Raw genomic sequence first — 18,671 nt, 5'->3', positions numbered from 1 at the left:
ACCGTCAGTGGCTCTATGTGAACCCGTGATGGAAATTGAGTGTGTTGTTGTTTGTTTAGATCTTTGTGTACCAATTGTGAGTGGTTGTTAAATTATTACCATCATTTGTTTGCTTATACTGGGACCATTTCTAATTGTGGTTTGTTGTAATTATTATTATTTTGAAGTTTGTGTATTCATTTTCTTATTTCTTTTCAGGAGCTGGGGTCCCACGGGTAGAGGGTCTCTTTTGGTGGTGGTGTTTCTTCGAGTGTTTGCCGTGTGACACTGTTGAAGTGCTTGATGGTGTGACCTGAGTGCACTATGGTGTGTGAGTGTGCTTTGGTAAATTAAACTTAGTGACTGCGTCTCCCGTGGTGTACCCTTAGCCCTGTCAATTTGTGTTTTTTTTTTGTCAACTGTATTAATGTTTTGTGTATATGTCGTTTGTTGACCTTGTGTCAGTATATTTTTCTTAGTTCCAGATGTTATTTTATGAAATGGTTGTCTTTTAATGTGATTTGTTTTTTTGCTATAAATTAAATTGTAATAAATCTTTTGTATTTTTGATACCCATGTCTCTGCCTACCTTTACTAGAGAAAGTGAACCTGAGTGACCTAATGATGATAATCTGAGTGTTGTCCATATTTCCCGGGGCGAAACTCCCCGGGTGGCGTAGTCGTAAATCTTTCTACCTGTCATACCGCTCTATCGCCACATATGCGCAGTGGGTATGATCATGGTGGTTTGAACTTTTAAAATAAATTGGCTAAAATGTTTCATCAAAAAGAATTGCTCTATGTGGAATATTTTCCCGAACCATTTAATTAATCAACTTGGTGGTATGAATTTTTCAGTTTTGATATCAACAAAATAACTCTTTGTTTATCTAATTTTCACAAGCAGGTCTTTTTGACATGGTGTTTGGCTTTTAAACATAACTTCTCTCCTCACTCCTTTTGTATTTGGAATAATAAGTATATTACAAACAATGTACTATTAGTTAGTCAGTTGTTGAATTCTGATGGTCAGTTTTTGAGTATTACTGAACTGTGTCTGAAATTTAAGTGTCATATTTCTGTTAAAGAATATTGTATTGTCATGAATTCTATTTCTGCCAAAACTTTATCTCTATTCAGAAATCAGGGCTCTAGGGGGTAACACTGTAAAGTCTCCAAACATTTGTTTTTAGATAAACTTGATTTAATTAATGATTAATGCAGTAACCAATTGATTAGATCTCTTTTTGTCAGTATCTCTTCTCCTCCACGCCGGTTCTGTTACTGAAGAATCCAACTCGAGACAACGATATGGCGCAACCATACTGTCACATGACCGGCTGTTAGCGTGTCAGCAGGTCACCCTCTACGTTGCTAGGTTACCAGAGAGTGAGTGCCTTTGCTCATGCAACTAAACTTACTTTGCAACCTCTGGTTTCTTCCAATGAAGAAAAAAACGCATTTTTTTATTGATATTGATTACGTGTCTATCGCGATACATATCGTTATCGTTTTATCGCCCAGCCCTAGCTATGAGTCTATTGTGGGGGCCCTGGAATATTTTCTTATAGGAGGCAAAAAGTTGAGAACCACGTTATCTTCACTGTAATACACTGTACTCTGTAAAAAAACAAACAAACGGAATTTACAGAAAATAACTGATTTTTTTTCCCAGGTTGTTTTCTTTTATTTCAAATTGTAGTCAAAACTCTGTAAAATGATCTCTAAACTCGTCTGTTTTAAGGCAGCAACGTATGATTGGCAGCAACGGCTACCAAACAAAAGTTTGACTTTATTTCTTTCATACGAACCTTCTTATTGAGAATTTATTGACAATAATTAAGTTTATCCATTATGGTGATCAGTGTTTGCTTTAGTTGGGCTCTTGCCAAAATGAATATCAGTTTTTCTCTGGCTGCTGTAACTGTGTGTTTGTTATGGCAAAAGTTGCAAAAGTTGGTTAATTATTGATGGTGATACAATCATCATCAAGTGGCCTTATTCACTAATCTCATCCAGAGTCTGATCTAAGAGTATATTAACAGTTATTTATAGCAGCCTTATGTTATGAAGTAATGACAGTCAGAATTTTTTATTTATTTTTTTATTCATTATATAAAGTGTTTCAAGCTGGGTCTTTCAGACTCACACAAACATCAATAATCCGCGTATGAATCTCAACAATGGTGACGATGTTCAGCTCATCTACAGCACTTAAAGTGGTTCCCCAATGATTACAAGCCAATGAACCACTTTTAGTGCTATTTAGCAGCATTTGTGTTTAGATTGACGATGACGTTTGAAGCCTTGCTTCGGCCTGACTGGTTCAGAAATCTTGGCGCAACATATTTTGACAGTTATACAACCATTATATACCACCAGAAACTACACATTATACTCATAAATAGATTAGTCTATGTGGAAATAAATGTTTTCTTCACCGTTATTTCTAAACCTTAACTGGTGCAAAATACGGTGTATCACAGATCACATCAGGTCATCTGTAATGTATCTGTTGTTTTACACTCTTTGACCACCAGGTGGTATTGTGAGCAAATGAAGATCGAGAAATGAACGTTGAGATATGTGTAATAACCGTTTTACATTTAAAGTCCAACTGAAATCAAAATGGACCCTATTTACTTTGTTAGCGCATATTACTAGTCTTGTGGTGAACAATTAATCCGTGCAAGTTAAAACACGGAAAAAAATGTTTTGGCTTCGTAATCTTTAATCAAAATCTGAAAATGCCCCTCCTCTCTGCATTGGAGGACCTTCCCTGATGACATATGCTTGACGGCTTGGGTTGGGAAACGCTTAACCACTCTCCCCTCAAATCGTTAGTCTGTAATGAGCGAGAGATGGAGAGGAGGAGCACTAGAGTAAAACCCTGCCCTCTGTTCAATATTCCTTTTCACTGGGAAATACGTCACAGCACTGGAGAAAAGTCGTTTGCAACTTCCGGTTCACGCAGACTTTAAAGCCCCATTATGTAGGATTTCCGTTTTGGTCAAACAACGACCCCTAGAGTCGCTGTCGTAAATACCACTCACGCAGAGCAGTCTCTTCACTCACGGCCTGATCCCCTCCCCCCTGTATACCGGTCCCCGTTCAGTCGGATAGAAGCTGTAACGAGTGGAAATAAGGTGTGGCCCCTTTAAGAGCTGCGCGCGCCCTGTTTAACTGTCGGCAGTCTGTATTGTATGTGTGCCTCGAACAAAAACCCGTAAGCGGGTTGTTTCTGTTTGATGCTCATTCTTGTCCTATTTTTGTCTATCAAGTAATGCTGTGGACGGTAGAACGTGTGACAGACAGTTACACGAGTTCGATTGGGGAATAAACACAACGCGTTACAAATCGTCGGACATCGAACAAGCACAGCTAGCCTCTGAAGATGTCTACTAATCCATCAACAAGAACGCCAGGTGCTTTTTAGCTCACACCAACGAATGAAAGCTTGTCCGAGTGATATACAATATAAGCAATATACTTACAAGTCCAACAGCATGTGTGAGGACGTGTTGGGGGAAGTGAGGTAGCCTATGCCGTAAAGCAGTCGAATTTTGTAGTTCTTTTTGTTCTCGCGGGTTACTACCCGAACCCCGAAGTTTAAAAGTACGATTAAAAACTATACAAACCCCGTCAGGCTATGGTAGATGTGTCATTCAACCTATTTTAAGTCGATGTACTATCACAAGGGTTTTGGAAATATATTATTAAGGTTGAAAAGTTACTTAGTGTTACTTTAACTAAACCCAAAAGCATTATTACAACTTTTTTTATAAAAAGGAAACAGTAACATAGTCCATTGAACAAAGCATAAACACAAACCAAAGACTTTTATTGAATGCAAAATCTCAGTAGTTTATATTTAGTAAAAAAATAAAACATATAAAATTCAATTCAGTTCAACCTTCCATCCAAATGATTCACCCCAAATCACAACAAACAAAAATGTAGATAGAGTTCAAGACAAATCAATGTCCATGGATGGATGATGCATATAAGTATAATAGAGAGAATAAAGTATTACCTGAATTCCTCATCAAAGTCCCATAATGTCCAGTATGTTTCTCAACAAGCACAAGGCAAGGCAATGCTTCAGCTTTTGCATGACACATTGGCTGGATCCCAATGTGCATACTATCCATCCTAAATAGTATGTGACATTAGTAATTGTCAATACTATTTAGGGTGGATAGTATGCATATTGGGATCCAGCTATTCACTCCTTCTACCATATAACATGATTTATACACAAACATGTTGCCCTCTAGTGCCCTCTAGTGGTGAGGAAGAGAACGTGCCCTATGCTTGTGACTGTTGTAGTGTGAACCACTTGGCTGGAAAGCTTCAATGTTTCATGGGGCTTCATCTCGCCACCACTTCTTCTTCCTGAAGAACACACGTTTTCTTTAGACACTCTTTGGAGACTGGAAAGCAGGAACAAACGAACCGCTCGGCTCTGAAGCCAAAGGTAAATGTACGTCTGCTTCTGTATTTATACCCAACACCGCGACAAATCTCTATGGGTTAGTTTACACTCAAAGGTGATTGATTGGGCTCTCAGGCAGGGGTGGACTTAACCAATAAGAGAGGTAAGCAGCCGATTAGGGCCCCCGGGAATTAGGGGCCCCCGACAAATATCAAGAAGCCTATCCACATTATTCATGACCCATAAATTATGGGTGTAACTTCCGTTAAGCTGTAAACAATCAGTGAAAGACTAGCTCTATGGACGCAATAATATATGTATTTTGAACTATATACAATTACATTATACTACTCATCCTTCAACCATTGAACATTAAAAGGACATTTAAAGTGTAAAAGCATCAACATCAGACGGTTAAATATCACTGTGGTAATCTGTATTATGTAACATAAGTTGCCTTAAAAAAATGTTTTACTTCAGCATTTCAAAGTGATTTTGACAGATAGTAAACTGTATTTACCTGTGAAAACAAACCTGGAAAGAGACGTGAGGATTTGTGGAGAAAAAAAGAGAGATTCTTTGTGCATTCCAGTGAATTTGTAATGGCATAGATCGTAAATTAAATGGGCAGAACAGACCACAGAGGACAAAAGAAAATAATCATGAGTCAAGTCAAGTCAAGTCAAGTATATTTGTATAGCGCTTTTCACAATACAGATTGTATCAAAGCAGCTTCACAGTATTAAATTAAAATAATACAACAAGGTTTGTTTCTAGTGGAATTTATTGATTGATAAAATCAAATTAAATATCCCCATAATATCCCCAACTGAGCAAGCCAAAGGCAACAGTGGCAAGGAACCGAAAAACTCCATCAAGTGACCTAATGGTGTCCTAAAACTCCATCAGGTGACCCAATGGAGAAAAAAAAAACCTTGGGAGAACCCAGGCTCAGTCGGGGGCCAGTTCTCCTCTGGCGTTTATTAATTAGAGGCCGGATTGTAATTTGAACTGTAAGATTAAAAATATTATATGAATGCCTGGCTGAAGAGATGCGACTTTAATCTAGTTTTAAACTGGGAGAGCGAGTCTGAGCAACGAACACTATCAGGAAGGCTATTCCAGAGTTTTGGAGCTAAATGTGAAAATGCTCTCCCTCCTTTGGTTGATCTGGATATCCTAGGCCTCGTTCACACTGCAGGCAAAAGTGGCCCAAATCTGATTTTTTTGGGGTCAAGTGACCAGGTCAGACTTCTTCAGAGGTAGTGTGAACACTCAAATCTAGCCCAGATCTGATTTTTTCAAATCAGATTTAGACCACATACATATGTGGTCCTGAATCAGACCCAGATCTGATTTTTTTCAATGCGGCCGCAGTGTGAACAACCAAGGCGGATTTGATGCGACTTTTACGTCAATCTACGTCGACATTTGTCACAATTATGCGCCGGCGAAGCCCTAGACACAACAGACACAGACAGTAGCCTAACATTAAAAACTTGACTAGATATTGAGAACAGCGATGGAGCGAGTCAATGGAGGGAGAGTGAGGTGTTAGACCTAATTATGGGGAGATACTTCGCTGACAGATATAATCAAAAGTTGCCCTTGACATCCTAAAGTTTTCAAAAAACAGCGTCTCAGTGAAACTATTCACATCACATTCCCACCACTCCTGACTTCGTCTACGCATCCACACCGACCTCTGTAGTGAATTTGCAGCCACAAAAGGCAAAAATAGCCAAAAATGTTGCTCTCTCTCTCTTCGTTCTTGTCCTCCTCAGCACCTGCTCATTAATGTTACGGCTTCCATTACACAAACATTTTGAAATAAATGCGAATATGCTTACTTCCTCCATAACCTTCCGAACTTTAGTGCAACCTCGTGCTGCGTCTGATGTCATTGTTATTGTTCTTTTGCGCATGCGGGTTAGTTTGAAACCTCAAACAGTTCACACTGCAATCAGATATAGGTCACATTTTAAAAGGTAATGTGAACAGCCAATCAAAAAATCGGATCTGAGCAAAAAATCTGAATTGAGCATTAAGACTTGCGGTGTGAACGGGGCCATAGGTATGACCAAAAGCCTTGAATTAAGTGATCTTAAAGTGCGCGATGGATTATAGGGCGATAGAAGATCCGTTAAATAGACTGGAGCTAAGCCGTTTAGGGCTTTATAAGTCAGTAGCAATACCTTGTAATTAATACGGAACTTTATAGGCAACCAATGCAGTGATGATAAAATCGGTGTTATATGATCAAATTTTCTTGATCTAGTAAGAACTCTAGCGGCGGCATTTTGGACTAACTGTAGCTTGTTTATTGAGGATGCAGGACAACCGGCTAATAAAGCATTACAGTAATCTAGTCTCGAGGTCATGAATGCATGAACTAACTTTTCTGCATCAGAAACTGATAGCATATTACGTAGCTTAGCAATGTTTCTAAGGTGGAAAAAGGCAGTTTTTGTAACATATGAAATATGATTTTCGAAAGACAGGTTGCAGTCTAGTATAACACCCAGGTCTTTTACTGTAGAGGATAAAGTAACAGGACATCCTACTATATTAAAGTTGTATTGCGAGAGGTTTTGTGGGCGGTTTTTTGAAACGATGATTAGTACCTCTGTTTTGTCTGGATTTAATAAAAGAAAATTACGCGTCATCCAATCTTTTATATCTTTAACACACTGTCAATTTGGATAATTTAGCGTTTTCATCTGGCCGTGATGAAATATATATTTGAGTGTCATCAGCATAACAATGGAAACTAATTCCATGTTTCCTTATAATATTTCCAAGTGGCATCATATATACTGAGAATAACAGAGGGCCTAACACAGATCCCTGCGGCACTCCATAGTTTACTGGAGTTATGATCGATTTTTCTCCATTTAAATAGACAAAATGGTAGCGGTCAGATAAGTATGATCTGAACCAGCTTAATGCTTGTCCTTGAACACCAGTATAATTGTGTAGTCGATCTAAGAGTATTGTGTGATCTATAGTATCGAACGCAGCACTAAGATCAAGTAAAACTAGTATTGAGATACAGCCTTGGTCAGAAGCTAAAAGTAAATCATTTGTGATTTTAACGAGCGCAGTTTCAGTGCTGTGGTGCGGCCGGAAACCAGACTGAAACTTTTCATAGATATCATTTTCTTGCAAGAAAGAACACAATTGAGCGGTGTGGCGATTAAGAAAAAAAAAAGGAGCTTTACGCCACATCTTCGTTTTGTTTACTTTTATTTTTTACTTTCACTTTGCGTGTATGGGGAGGCGCTTTTCAATTAACGGCGGAGGCAAGGAGGATATAAATGTGGGTTCGTACCTGAGAGAGGGCGCGTCATCCGAAGGTTTGAAGCTGAGGGAGTGATTGTTTGGATTAGTATTACCGTATGAAGGGGAGAGACGGCCGCTTGTGAGCTGAGGTTTCCTGCGAGTGATGTCTGGTGCGTCGCGGAGTTCACTCAACTTCACTGCGTTGCACATCCTGATCATCTGGTTTTAATAAAGCTGAAGACAAGTATGGGCTGCTTAATCCGCCGAAACGGTGCCTGACAACAACACCCCCTAGATCCCTTCATAAACAACAAACTTGGTCAGTACCTGTGCGCCGCCATTACACCCACTCATTCATTCACGCACGCACTCGCAAAACATTCACGCACGCACTTTTGATATGCTTATATTACTGTGATTGTTTATTGATTATTGTACCTTTTAAGTTTGTTGATGTTAGTAACTTTTAACTAATTAACAGAATGTTTATTCTATGTTTTTTTTTTCTTTTTTGTACAATTTATGAATGGTCCTGGACGCGAATCTGCCTATTGGAAACGTGACACAGGTGACCCGGCGATTGCTACAGGGATTTTTTCTTTTTTTTTTTTGTGTGTTTTTATTATTCTTTTTTTGCTCTTGAAGGTTGTTTTGTGTGTTGTTTTTGGGACATTGGAAAATATTTTTTTTTTTGCTAACAGTTGTCGCTGACAAATATATTTTTTTGTAAAGAGACAATGTCTCCAACAATCTAGCCACATACTCTGAAGCGGAAGAGAATCTTTCCCCATCACCCAGGTTAAGCATAACATCCACAGGAAGGACTATCTCTTTCCCAAAAACCACTTTGTAGGGTGTAAACCCAGTACTGGAATGAACGCTGCTTCTATAGGCCATCATTACATAAGGCAACAAGATGTCCCAGTTAGCTTGATTATCATCTACAAACAGAGACAACATGGAGGCCAGTGTTCTGTTAAACCTTTCAATCATTCCATCAGATTGAGGATGATAAGGTGATGTCCTGGTCTTATGAATGTTCAGTAACTGGCACACTTCTTTAAATAACCTAGATTCAAAATTTCGGCCCTGATCAGTATGGATTATCCTGGGGGCTCCGAAGCGGCACACCCACTGTTCAACTAACAACTTAGCCACCGTCTCAGCTTCCTGATTCGGAAGAGGGAACGCCTCCGTCCATTTGGAAAAGTAATCCCCAATAACTACAATATATTTGTTTTTCTTGGGGGTTTCAGGGAGAGGTCCCAAAATGTCCAACGCCACCCGCTCATATGGCCGTGATGCTACCACCGATTGGAGTGGAGCCCGCCAATGTTTCCCCACAGCTTTTCTAGACCCACAATCCACACATTCGCGACACCAACGCTGCACATCCCCAAACCAGCCCAGCCAATAGAAACGGTCTTTCACTTTTGCTTGTAGTTTCTGTATTCCCAAGTGCCCACCCGTAACATCACTATGCAACTGTCTTAAGACTTCTGACACCATAACAGTGGGAATAACCACCTGTACCTGGTTTGCGGCATCCGAGTTCGATGGGGGAAACCTCACCAAACGGGAGCCCTGCATTTGTAACTGGGACCATACCGGTGCATACTTTTGTAAATCGTCCGGTGGTTGCAAACAAGTCCCTCCCTCTTTTTTTCAAGCAATGATCTTTTGTAACTCGGCATCTTCCCGCTGCGCCCAAGCCAACTCATCCCCTTCCCACCCTGGGGTTACATTGGGAGGCACATTTTGTATTGCAGCTATTACAGGCACCCCTCGCGGCTGTGGGGCTGGCTCCAGGGGCACTGGAGAGGACAGGTAAGCAGGCAGCCTAGAAAGGGCGTCAGCATTAGCATGCCCTCGTCCAGGGCGATGAACAATTTTATACTGAAAGCTTGTCAGCTGCTCCACCCATCTGGCTAACTGTCCCTCCAACCCCTGGAAATTATGCAGCCACCTCAAGGAATTATGATCCGTTCGCAGGACAAATTCCTTACCCAACAGGTAATGTTTAAAATGTCTAATGAACGTGATCATACTTAACAGCTCCTTCTTGGTTGTGGCATATTTTCTTTCCTCCTTAGTAAGGGCTCTGCTGGCATATGCTATAACCTGTTCACACCCCCCCTCTTCTTGTGACAACACCGCCCCAATACCGGCATTGCTAACATCCGTATCTAAAATAAATGTTTTGGAGGGATCAGGGTATATAAGAACAGGTGCTGACATTAAACTCAATTTGAGCTGTTCAAAGGCTGTTTGGCATGCCATGTAAGTTGGTGCAGGGGACGAGCAATCTCAGCAAACCCCTTCACAAACCTCCGATAGTACGAGGCTAAACCCACAAAGCTCCTGACCTCTGTCTGATTTTTGGGCACCGGCCACTGACGCACAGCCTCTACTTTTGTGGGATCTGCTTTCACCCCCTTTGATGAAATAATGTGTCCCAAATACTGCACTTGAGTGGCAAACAAGTTACACTTAGTGGGCTTGACTTTAAGGTTAGCCTGGCGTAGTTTTATCAAAACTTCGTCCAGACGGCCTAAATGTTCCTGAAATGTCCGTCCAAATATGATAATATCGTCCAAGTACACCAGACAGGTAGTCCACTGAAGATCTGCCAGCACCAGATCCATCAGTTGCTGAAATGTACTTGGACTATTACAAAGACCAAAACTGAGGACATTAAATTCAAACAGGCCTTGCCGAGTGATAAAAGCAGTCTTATATTTATCTCTAGGATCCAACTCCACCTGCCAGTAACCACTGGCTAAATCAAGAGTGGAGAACCAGCAAGCTTTATTCAAACTGTCAAGGGCATCATCGATCCGTGGCAATGGATACGCGTCCTTCCGGGTTACATCGTTTAACTTGTGATAATCCACACAAAAACGGAGACCGCCGTCACGCTTGCGTACCAAAACTACTGGAGCTGCCCATGGACTATGAGAAGGCTGAATTATATTATTTGACAACATTTGGGGGAATTACAGTGTCTTCCAAGACGATCACAGTCCAAGGTTTATCAATATCTGCCGGAACAATCAGAGGAAACATTTTACCCAGTATTCTGCACTCCTTTTTACCAAAATCCACAACAACACCATATTTACTCAAAAAGTCAAAACCCAAAAGAATATCCTGGGACGGCACATCAGCTACCAAAAACTCTGCAATTAATGCCAATGAATCAAACTGACAGACTGTTTGCCATTTTCCCAAAATCCCCATCAACCCTCCATTAGCTGCAGACACATCACCATGATGTCCGGACAGTTCTGTTCCCCCCTTAGTGATTTCAAGCCAAAGTTGTTTTGGTATGACTGATAATGTTGCCCCACTATCTACCAAGAGAAGGGAGTCTGACGCACCTATTTTGGCTCCAATGTATCCAGAGCCACCCTGATTGCTTGCAGAGGCCGCATATGTACCAACTCGCCGGGGGGCAGGCAGTGGGCCTACAATGCCTGCCCCCGGTAGTTTCCCTGCGAATATGGGCAGTCTCGTTTTAGGTGTCTAGTACACCCACACTCCCAACAACCACCCCCCGCCCCTCTGGCTCGATCTACGGACCCTTGTGAAAAGCTGTTCTTGGGCTCTCGGGCAGGTTCCCTCGAAAATTGAGTGGGAGTGGGGTTTGCCATAGACTGTTGAATGTTACTCACTGTTGTACGAAGAGATTTTACTTCCTGCCTCAATTCCTCCACCATTCCTAACATCACTTGCATTTGTTCATCACTTTTGGATTTATTCTCCACCACTCCCCTTACTTTTGCATCAGACATCAAATGGGTTTGCTCCATATTCCTAAGAAACTCTAATTCAGCAGCAAGATCAATTGCATCTTCTAGGGTATTAGGTTTTGCTCTACGCAGGCTGATACGGAAGTCACCAGTTGCAAAATGTGTAAGAAACTGATCTCTTGCCAACATATCACGAGTGCAATTATCAGCTGTAGGGTAAGCTTTAATGGCGAGACGCCGTAGGGCATTTCCGAATTCCCTCGCGGTCTCATTATGCATACGACGGCGAGCTGTAAATATTGCCCTACTCCAATCACTACTGTCACAGGGCTCGAAACATCTGGCCATAGCAGCTTTTAGCAGCGCGTAATTTCCTTTAGCCTCACCGGACAAACCACTATAAATATCTCTTGCACGCCCAGAGAGTAGAAGAGACATGAATTTAAGCTTTAAGGGTTCATCCCAATTATTTACGTCAGCAGCCAGATCAAATTGTTCTGACCAATCAGACCACTCTCGACCTACACCAGTAAAAGTCTCAGGCATAAACACTGGCCGCGCAGTAGCTCTTAATGGTCCCACATCCCTAGCGCGGTCCACATCGTCAAGCCTAACATTATCCTCCTCCTGTGACATTTTTGCAACAATATCTAGGTTTTTATAGGGTTCACAAAAATTAAGCAAATCCCCACCGCTGCCACCAGTGTAATAAACCTAGAAGGATTGAACCAATTGTTGAGGCTAGAGAAATCTACTCTACAAAGCAAATAATATCACAGGGGTAGAAACAATAATCTTTATTAAATATAATTCATGCAGTTACCAAACATGGCAGACTGGGTCGGGCTCTTGAAGTCACAAATACTAATGTTAATCAGCCTGGGCGAACCACACCTTGATGGAGCATGCTACACAGAGAACACCGCAATAAATAGGCCATACAAAAGCTAGCGCACACGCAATAAATAGGCAAAAAGCTAGAGTACACACAAGAACACTGCACACGTTAACAATGCACATAAACTTCACACCCAAGACGCCATCAGGCTACTACATGAGCATTCAGTTCATCATAACCCTCCCACCCAACCATGAAATGGCTATACTGCCAGATTTAAAATCACTCTCTCTCTCACACACACACACACACACACACACAGAGAGAGTTTAACACTTAACTTTCCCGGGATTCGAGACCCTCCCCCGGGGTCTAGGCTTTTGGCGCTGGTTGGCAGAGGGAGAAGATCAACACCAGTCCAGCGCTCGGGAGGCCTCCGAACTATAACGGAAACGGAGCACCCCTTGCTGAGAAGCCGTGCCGCCCACACACTCCTACACCCGGCCTTATCTACAGGTTAGCCCGCTAAGCTATCTTCGCCGCCGGCAGCCCTAAATAGCATGCGAACGGCACCCACCCCTCAACCTTGAGTGCAGCTCGGCGTTAGCAACAACACACCGCTTCCCAGAGCCCCACACCCTTCGCTATGCCCTTCTTTTTATCTCCCTGCTTCCCATTGAAACTCACGCTCATCAGTCGTCAGGTGCAAACAATCCATTATCTCAACCCACTCTTCCCTCAAATCCCTCCCCCCCACACACAACAGTCATAACAATGCATTTATCCAATGTCACTTCATTACAATATTCTTGTTATATCATGTGACGTTAAAATACCAAGTGTTACGTTATTCTCATGTTATTCTTAAATAAAACATGATAGAAAACGGAGAGCTCATTGAGTCAGACTGAATATCAGCTTTATGTGCAGCGCGACCTTATGATTTGAAATGAATTGTTTCAGTCTTTTTGAATGGAAGTTCCCCAAACCGGAAGTGCCTCCCATAATTCAAAACGCATTAAGGAATAAGGTGTATATATAAATTATATATTACTTATTAGTTTTCGGTCATATATTATATGGCCTGTCTATAACCATTAAGATTTTAACGTTATTATTACATCTGCTTGAATGGTCGACCTGACGTCGATCGTGACCGACTGAAAGGAAAGCAGAATTATCTATTAGGGGTTGTGCTTGAATAATTTAATAATTTATACTTACACATCTATTGTGTAAAATTTGACACAACATGAGTTGTCCCTGAGCACACACACAAGATGTGTTAAAACTGAAACATATGTTAACTTATTCAACCACAAAAAAAAAAAAAACAGTTCAATTCTGTTCTCTTTTACTTTATAATGCAAAGTGTTTCTCTTTTAGTCAATTAAGCAGTAATATGGTTAAATACACTTGTATGTATAAAACCCATATTTACCATGAAGTCATTTTCCATCGCTTATAAAAAAACATTTTCATTAATTATTATTATTTTTTTGTCTTGCTTTGTTATTTTAAGTCTTATTTTGCCCATATATTGTGAGTGGTTTGCAGTGCACAAGTTTGAGGGCGGAGGAGAAGAAAGAAGGGGAGGGTTATTGTGCTTTGATTCGACGCGTGAAGCGAGTTCAGTCGAGCTCCTCCGGCTTCATCATCATTACGCAAAACACGGACAGGAGCTTCGATCTGGACTGCAACAAGGTCAGACTAGTGTAATATTGTGATGTGTTTTGGGGTCCCGTTAATGTTTAGTTTGCAACTTTATTTCGTAGTAATTTATCAGGCGAAATGAATGCAGCGGAATGCAGCGAAATGAAACGAAACCGAAACTAAACACAAAATGGGCGATTTTAGGGCGATAATCAAAAGTAGAGAGCTATTTTGTAAACAGACTTTGTTTGGAATGACTAAACAAATAGATTTTTCTAAAAAAAACAGGACAGTGAAATGTAAACAAATTTAATCTACACTATCCTAACAAATAGACGTTTAGAAGATGTCTTTAAGATGTAATTATTTAGAATGTATGTTAAACTGACATCTTCTAAACGTCTATTTGACATCTGACAGGAAACGTCCTATAGACGTATTGCAGATGAGCAAACACTCTTGAAAATACGTCTTCCAGATGTAAACATCACATCAAATAGACGTGTGCTATCTGGGTACGGGGCATGACGGTCATGAAAACAATAAGTAGGCTAAAGTAAAAACACGGTGATTATTCATAATGAATTAAACTGCAATTAACGTTTTAAAACGTTTAAAAGTTTTAAATAGCCTACATTACTTACAGTTTGCGTCGTTGTTGAGCCCTGAATAGTCCACACGGCCTTATCTTGTACAAAGGTTTTCTGGCAAAGCCAGCATCATACTGCGATTGTTCTCAACTGTCACTCATCCTTGAAATGTGGAGAACACACGCTTAAATTAACACTGCCGTGACTGGGACGTCCGCAAAAAATAAACTGCATCCATCTTCCCCTGACGTCTGGATCTTTCAGCAGCGTATATTATTCAAACATGTTGTTTGTCCACAGCCAGGAACAGCACATCTGCATGACATCGCATTCTTCTTGTAAACAGACCCACTCGCTGCACGTCGACTGAACACATGTGAAGCGCGTGACAGATGCGATGATGAAATGAGGCATAGTTATCTTGCGCTTGAAGCGTAGTTGTCTACGCTGGATGCGGTCATATGCAAACGACTGGTACGTCACTTCGTACCGTGACGTCACTTCATACCATGGATCCAGAACGAGCTGTATTTAGAGCTTGATTAAATAAATGATTCATTTATAATGGGGAGGATGTCTTAAGCAATGAAACTTGCAGGACGTTTTAATGGTACAAAGACCTCTTATATTCCAAAAGATCAAGGCAAATTTGGTTTCTCATGTCATGACCCCTATATACTTTCTTACGGGCGAAGTTACCAGGTGCTGTCCGTGGCGATGCTGCTGAATTGCAATTCAGAAATAGTAAAAAATTGCATTTATTAGGACTCATGGGATATTATAAAAATAATCCAAACTATAATAGCCTAGCACATATTTTAAAATTTGTACCATATATTGCTTTCACAATAATAATAACCATTTACATTTTTTACGCGCTTTCTTCTCTTTCCCATTTTTTGTTCGCTGAGGTGGAGCTGCGATGAAATATTGCTCTTGTAAATACTTTCCAGCATTTCAGTAATAAAAGTGTACATCTAACGAATGGTGCTCAGCAGTGATAAAAAACATGATTTAAACAGTTTTGAAGTTTTGAATCTCTTCTTGTAAACTCAGAGATGTGGATTCATGGCAGACTTTTACTTTCTGGCCCCTGGACTTTACACCTCTGCCTGAACCTCACACAAGCTCACACTGAGAGATGTAGAAAACCTCTAGTTTGGAGTAACTATGCCCTCTAGTGGTGATCTACATACAGTGTATTGAGGATCGAGCTCAGCTCAAAGTTCAGTAAAGAGAATGATGTGATTACACAGCAGAAGCTTGTGTTGTTATCTTTCCAGCAGACACGACAGAGCCTATTCTCATAGAAACTGTATCTTGAACTTTAACCTGCACTTGCTGTCAGACTAGATTGAAACAGGTTTTTACTTCTGTAGTGTGACTGACTCCAGCCAATACCTCTTCCTACTTTCATGTTGGCAAGAAAGAAACGTCTAAACTCAATGAAACTTTGACACAGAGGTATCACGTTTCCTTATAAAAAGCCTCTTTGTGTTTGTTATATGAAATGTAAATGTGAGATGTAACAAAACTGATGAATGTGATTAATAACTTGATGAGGTGCTGTAATGTGGGTTTCAGTTTATTATATCAGAAGCAAAGTTCTTTAGGTACAAATGTAACATGTACAATGAGATTTTGGAGCACCAACAATGTCAAATCACTGCATAAACTGTAAGTGTAGAGATTAAAGATCTATATCATGTTGTTCAACTGATTTTATATTTTGGACGTTTTTATTGTACCAAGTCATAGAGAGCAGCTTATTTCCATCAGTAAATCAGCAGGTGCTTTTATTTAAAGTGATGTTTGATCAGTGTGTGTGTTCATCGGGAATGAAACCTGTGAATCTCAGCAGATGTGCAGCTCCGACATGATCTCAGGATCTCAAGTCTCTTTTTTTTTTTTCTCAGAATCCTGAGTCTCATGCCCCTCTCAGTAGTCGCTGACAGCAGCCAGCCAACCACTGATCTCTGCTGCCGGCAAAATACAAAACCTCCTCTGCAGTCATGAAGCGGAATTATGCTTCAGGAAGCCAGAAAAGAAAGAAGAGAAAGGAAGAGGAGGATGTGAAAAAACAAGATAGCGGTAAGTGATCAATTACACTGGATAAAATAGCTCTACTTGTCTTGCACAAAAATATTTTTATGTTAGCTACCTGCCTGACGGCAAATGCTGCTTGTAACGAACAGTTGGTGCAACTTTTTTTTTTCGAACGGACGGACGGAATATGGTTACATACTGTAATATGTATTTTTAACGGGATAAGGAAGACGCAGATCTGTTCCAGAATCAGATAGCACACGACTATTTGATGTGAAACTTACATCTGGAAGACGTATTTTAAAGAGTGTTTGCTCATCTGCAATACGTCTATAGGACGTTTTCTGTCAGATGTCAAATAGACGTTTAGAAGATGTCTTTAAGATGTAATGATTTAGAATGTATGTTAAACTGACATCTTCTAAACGTCTATTTGACATCTGACAGGAAACGTCCTATAGACGTATTGCAGATGAGCAAACACTCTTTAAAATACGTCTTCCAGATGTAAGTTTCACATCAGATAGCACACGACTATTTGAAGTGAAACTTACATCTGGAAGACGTTCATACATCTGTATAACATTTCTATAGCTTTGTAATAGGTTTTGATGAAAGTGGCATAGCATGCTATACTTACTATTCCACCGTGATAATCTATTTACCAAATGGGGGTTAGGAAAACCACACAATAAATTCTGTGCATCAAACATTAGCTTGGGATGTTTTTAAGCATTGGTAGTTGTGAAAGCAGCTGCATCCCTTCTCTTCTAATATCAAAATATGGAAATGCTAACATATCTTTTCGCTAACACTTTATAATAACCATCATTAATAGATGGAAAATTGTTAGTTATTTAATCTTTAGTTAATTGTCATTTAACTGTCAGTCTTTTTACTTAATAAATACTTTGTAACCCATCTATAAACATTATTTAACCAGAAAGAGGCAGAGGAACATGATTTTTTCATAGCTTATCTTAATGTGCAAGTGTCGGGATATACGGTAGTGGATCTTGAACAGTTACTTTATTCTGTGTGGCAATTTTTACACTGTTACTTTTTGAAGTACAGTATCAGGATAACCCACATGTTTTACTGGTACTGTTTATTCACTATTTAACAAGGTATTATAAACCAGCTAGTAACTCTTAACAAAGTGTTAGGAATATCTGGTCCGTCTATCTATGTAATGGTTATAGATGTTTTAAAAAGGTTTCTTAAAGGTTTACAAACATTTTTTTAATCATTACCCGATACCTAATATACAGGTGCTGGTCATAAAATTAGAATATCATCAAAAAGTTGATTTATTTCAAGAATTCAACTTAACAGGTGAAACTAATATATTATATAATCTCATTACATGCAAAGTGAGATATTTCAAGCCTTTATTTGTTATAATTTTGATGATTATGGCTTACAGCTTATGAAACCCACGAAATCAAAATCCCAGAAAATTAGAATATTACATGAAATCACACAGTAATTACACAGTGATACCATGGTCATTGAACCAGGTTTTGGTTCTTTTGGCAGTGTGGGCAGGTGCAAATCCTGCTGAGAGAAGATTACTATAGTATTTTCCAGAAATACTGTCATGGAGCAACATCAGCTGCCATTTTTGGTGAGATCATCTGTCAGAAACTGAAAGAGCCCTTTGAGCAGAGCGTCTACAAGAAGACTGCCAGATATCTGGCTGTTGAAATGAGATCAAACTGTCCGTCACTGAATGCAAACAGATCAAATCTGGAGAAACACATCCTGAAGACACTGGCAGAAGAGGAGGATTTTAACAAATACATGAACTACATTCATAAACCCAGAGATCACTTCAAGAGATTCATCAGAGATGAAGTCAGTCAGTACATCACTGATATGTTCAGTGTCAGTGTTTTACCCAAGATGAAGGAGAACATTAAACTCCTGCAGCAGAAGATCATGAAAGCAGCACATGAATCTACTGAACATGTTGAAGAGAACAGAGGAGATGTTGGTTTGTGGTTGAAGAGTTTCACACAGAAGCTCTCAGATGAGCTGATCTTCTCTGAAAAAGACCTCAGTGGAGTCAAACATGATGATGTTGATGATTTCAG

The 18,671-nt window shown here is 40.1% G+C and overlaps 1 protein-coding gene across 1 annotated transcript in view; it reads right to left on the bottom strand.

Annotated features, from left to right (window-relative positions):
* LOC307155908 (GTPase IMAP family member 8-like) overlaps positions 1-15,063 on the bottom strand; it is a 60,426-nt gene extending 45,363 nt beyond the window's left edge. The window contains exon 1 of the mRNA XM_079866891.1: positions 14,584-15,063. The gene's annotated coding sequence lies outside the window, so the exon portion shown is untranslated. The remainder of the gene's footprint in view (positions 1-14,583) is intronic.
* Between the last annotated feature and the right edge of the window lie 3,608 nt (positions 15,064-18,671).

This window comes from Squalius cephalus, assembly GCF_949319135.1.
Source record: "Squalius cephalus genome assembly, chromosome: 1".
In the NCBI taxonomy this organism is placed as follows: Eukaryota; Metazoa; Chordata; class Actinopteri; order Cypriniformes; family Leuciscidae; genus Squalius; species Squalius cephalus.
Note: the sequence above shows the minus strand (reverse complement) of the source record. Positions and strands in the feature narration are given on the sequence as shown.